Below are 5,015 nucleotides of genomic sequence, written 5' to 3' on the forward strand. Positions count from 1 at the left end.
TTCAAGACAACTTGGAACTCAGGGAAAAACAAGAGCTCCAACTGGGAAACTTGTTTTGAAAGGTCATCCAACTCGGAATTCCAAGTCAAACTCTGGCATCTTTCTAGAGCTCCGACCTGAAGATTACTGACGTCATGATTTGATAGAATTCAATGCAATTCAACGTCGGGTTTCCAGGCAATGATGTGACTAGCTACCGTTAGTGCTTTGGTAAACGATTTTTAAGTTATGAATGCGATGTAGCTTGCAAGTTATGAATGCTATGTAGCTAGCAAGAACCCGTAACTAGCTAGATTAATAAGAATCTTAGTGCGTTTTTTTTTAACGTGATATTTAATCCTACCTAACCAGCCTGCATTGTTGGTTGTTGTGGGGGTCTGATCCTTGTTTTCTGAAGACCGAGGGCAGCGACCCTCCAAAGCTTCCTGCAGTGGTGTGAAGGGTGGAAACGCAACAGCAAGGAATCACATTCATAATATCCAGAAAAAGTATAAAGACATTGTCCACAATAAGTAAAAAGCCCTCCACTTCACAGACCTAGGTGTATTGGGGGTGAATCTCAGCTGACTTCTGTGCATTCGGTGTTCATGCTTATTCAGTTGTGTTCACATCAGCAAGGAGGACACAGTAGCAGAGTATGGCATGCTGGTAGGACATAGATGAGGGGGGAGTTGCTCTTCACTATACCCAGAATGGCTCTTCTGCACCACCAAAGTCCTGGCAAATGCTGGAAGGTGACTGCATCTCTCACACACACACACACACACACACCTCTGGTCGGAGGCCCCCAAAGAAAACATCTGGTCCCCTGCCTCCCTAGGTAAATATCTCTGGAGAGCACTTCTGGCTGGGTGCCCCTCCTGGCTTTGATGTATGAGTACACATCTCCCCAGTCCCACTGAAGGCCTTACCTATCCCTCTGGCCTCACTTCACAGCTCTGGATCACCCCATGTTCTGGTAAGGTCAAACACATACAGTACATACGCACATCTTATATTCTTAGTTGAGTAGACTTAAATACTCTCGCTCTGTGATTCCAGTTGCTGGTATTTTGGCTGTGTTGTATTTTGTGGATGTGGTTTGTAGGTCAAAGGATGAGAGGGATAGACTCTCGAAGTGGACTGGGATCCCAGAGGCGGTGGACACTGACCTCACCAACATCCAGAAATAGTACAAAGACATCGTCCTACCTTTCATCACGTTACACCATAACCTGTGGGAACCAGAGAGACACACACTTTACCTCTACAGAAGCATGGTGGCTTTTGTCATGGCTTACAGGTGAGAAGTTGCATGACTCTGTCATCAAGGAAGGGCTATAGAATAGTGGGATGATTGGCTTTCTGCAATGCTGCTTGTTCATCATTACAAAACAGTCCACCCAAATTATAGACGTTTGATATTTTCCTCCTGTCAAGTATACAATTTACGTATATTGTTAATGCAGCATAATTGACAAAGTTGATCATACATCCAAAATATAAGATACAATATATGATTCTTATGCATAGGGTTGCAAAGGAAGGGTATTGCCACGTATACTCTCTCTCTGGCTTCTAGGTCGTCAGGCTGCTGATTATCCCGCACACTTGTCACCATCGTCTTGCGCACCTGCGCCTCATGACACTCATCTGGACTCCATCACCTCCTTGATTATCTTCCCTATATCTGTCACTCCCCTTGGTTCTTGATTCTGTTTTCATGTTGGTGCGTTGTTTGTGTTCCGTGTTCATAGTTTATTTTATTTATTAAAACACTCACTCCCTAAACTTGCTTCCCGACTTGCTTCCTTTATATATATTTTTGCACACTTTTATTTATTTTACCCTCTATGTCTTTGTTGTAAATGTTTTGGCACCAAACTGGTAGCAGTTGAAAAAATGTTAATGGTTTGAAGAGTTGCAGAGTTATAAATAATGCCATTGTTTTTTAATTAATTATGCAATTTTCTCTTGAACCATATGGTCTATCCACTAGAAACTCAAACACATGGACAATATGGACACCGATATAAAGAATGAATACTATATGTGATTTTTTTTAAATTAAGTTATTCAAATATAAATGACCAAAGTTAGATAGATTGCCATCTCTTAATAACACAAATTACAGAAGGTTCCAGTAACTTTGGTAAATTGCCGGTAACTTTGCAACCCTACTTAAGCACAATTAAGACCCAAATTGGGATGCATTTTAGACACACCAACATATTGCCAGTAAAAAATAAAACTGAAGTCTAACTGGCTAGAATAGCTATTGCAATTAATATTTGCAGCGTGAGCTGTTTTGGGGGAAACAGGTTTGTTTCTGGCACCATACATGCAACCCAGATTCTCCATAATATTCCTTTTAAAAGCCTCTCCTGTGATTGGGTGATGATTTCCGCACATCAAACCCCTCTTGTGTGATTGAGCGATTTGTTTCCACACACCACACCCCAGGTGAGATCAGTGTCTTACTATACAGTATAAGGAAAAAGAGGTAAAGCAAATTGTTTGTGACTGCTGGCTATATCACTTGGTCCAGAGAAACTACAAGTTATAGTTCAGTGGTAACCCGTGTTTATTTTTACTGCCAAACCCACAAGTCCTCCAGTGGAGGTCGTGTAAATATATCTACAACCTGAAATAAGGGTTACAGCTGTTTAAATGTATCTCTTTTCCGTCTTTTTAGAGGTTAAACAGTCAACATTGCTTGTGTCCCAAAACATGGCCTATCACTCTATGGAGTGGAGGTGATTTACTTGTAAAATTTTGAAAAGGAGTGTCCTATGTATGTTGTCCATTTCGGTGGTTACTGACAGAAGTAACAACTGTTTTGACACTTGTACTGTAGTGCTGCGGATATGCTTCAAGTGCTTTCCGTTTGGGTCTGAATACAATCCCATAATCCACTGTTTCTCATTTCCTTCCTTTCTTTTACTCTGCAGTTTCCAGGAGCCCCTGAATGAGTGCCCCAATCCCCCCATGATGGTGGCCATTCGGTACATGTTAAACCGTGTTAAACCAATCACAACGGCAATCTGGAGTACACACCTATATGTAAAAAACTACAGTTTATATTCTGTAAACTGATTTTATGTAGTGGGTTTAAAGCAAGAATACAATATGTTATGCTGTGATGATATGTCCCTTTCTCTCCTTTCTCTCTGCATCTACAGGAGTATTTTTGAAGATTGTGTCCATGTAAAGTACCCAGAAAGGAGAGGAAGTCTTCAACACGTATGGTCAGATGGCCAACTGGCAGCTCCTACACATGATTTGCCGAGCCAGATCAAAGCAACAGCAACGACACTGCAGACATACCCTTTTCCAACATATACAAAGCAGATGTGCTTTGACTGTAACACACTGAACACACAGACAGATGAGTAGGGGTGGATAGAGACACCTGACACATTTTTTTCCAAATACACTACACGTAAATATCTTCACACTGAATCAACACAAATAAGAGACCACATTTCTAAATGATCCTGAGTTCTTCACATATCCTTATGGTTTTCCATTGACACTTTAAATCAGTCTGTCCTGTCCTATCCTGTGCTTCCCAATCCCAGCGACTGAGTCTGAAGCTAAACAGCACCTCTTGGTGGAGAAGTGGAGTTTTTGCTTGAAAGTCAGGGTCCCTCAACTAAACAGCACTCAAGGTAACCATGACCAAAACATAACCATAGTAACTCACTCGAGTGCAGGCAGACGTATATTTAAGACTATCCGGTTTGCATTGGTGTTTGCCTCTCTCCCTAGATCCTGTGCAGGTCAGTGGAGGAGTTTGAGGACTTTAGTGATAACGAAGGCTGGGAGGAGGCAGAAGACGACGATGAGGAGAAAATGTTGCAGGCACTGTCCAACGAGGGCCTGCCAAGTCTGGACCCTCTGTGGAGGTGTCTAGTGCACGCTTCAGTCCCTTTAATACTGGACCCATTTGGGGAGGACATGCAGAAGGACAAGGTACTGCTGAAGGATAAAGATGGCCATGCTTAACTGAGTAGCCGGGAGAGGAGGGCACTGCAAGTCCGCTATGGCCAAAAGACTATCCTGCACCAGCTTCTGGAGCTCACTGTCATACCCTGACCATAGTTTGCTTTGTATGTTTCTATGTTTTGGTTGGTCAGGGTGTGAGCTGGGTGGGTGTTCTATGTTACATGTCTAGTTTGTCTAGTTCTATGTTTGGCCTGATATGGTTCTCAATCAGAGGCAGGTGTTCGTCATTGTCTCTGATTGGGAACCATATTTATGTAGCCTGTTTGGTGTTGGGTTTTGTGGGTGATTGTCCTTAGTGTCTTGATGTCCTTGTTACTGTCGCTGTGTTACTTTGCACCAGTATTAGGCTGTTTCGGTTTTCGTGGTACGTTTATTGTTTTTGTATTTGATTCTTGTTTACTATGTTTCATTAAACATGGATTGCAATAGCCACGCCGCATTTTGGTCGGATTCTCCTTCACCTAAAGAGAACCGTTACACTCACCAAACCCTGAATTACCACTCAATCCATCCCAAAGCACTCACTGATTTGTAGAGACATCTTCTCAAAACAAACCTGAAGGAATTAATCAGACTATTTGAATAAAGCTGGCCAGTGGCTCTATTTTAACTGAACATATTTGGAAAAGAGTGATTTTACTGTATACTGTATCCTTGTGAATTTGTATGAGAGTGATGAGCATTTTTTTCTTTAAGAGCCCCCTATAGACAGTTAAGTACTGCTCCATTTCCTTCATGGGTCATTAAGTTACCCAAACCTGCAATGGACCCTCTTACAGCCCTGCTACACTATTGCTAAATATTTTTTATAACTACCCAAGATAGACCACAGCCTGTTGTTTCCAAAAGAGCCTATTGGCGCGTTCTAGCATGTATCTGCATTTCCGATAGGGAACGCCTACTCTGAAATGCATGTGCAAGAACTCAATTAGGTCTTGCAATCCTTTTTTTTTACTTTGGCAAAGGGTAAAGTCTACAAAACTTAGTTTACTCTGTCTGTAACAGATTCTAATACGAAACTGTATTGA

General features: G+C 41.9%; 1 pseudogene; it reads left to right on the forward strand.

Moving 5' to 3' along the window:
- Window positions 1-228: 228 nt before the first annotated feature.
- On the forward strand, window positions 229-4,815 carry LOC118400822 (N-lysine methyltransferase setd6-like; annotated as a pseudogene).
- Window positions 4,816-5,015: the final 200 nt, after the last annotated feature.

Source organism: Oncorhynchus keta, chromosome 22 (genome assembly GCF_023373465.1).
Source record: "Oncorhynchus keta strain PuntledgeMale-10-30-2019 chromosome 22, Oket_V2, whole genome shotgun sequence".
Lineage (NCBI taxonomy): Eukaryota > Metazoa > Chordata > Actinopteri > Salmoniformes > Salmonidae > Oncorhynchus > Oncorhynchus keta.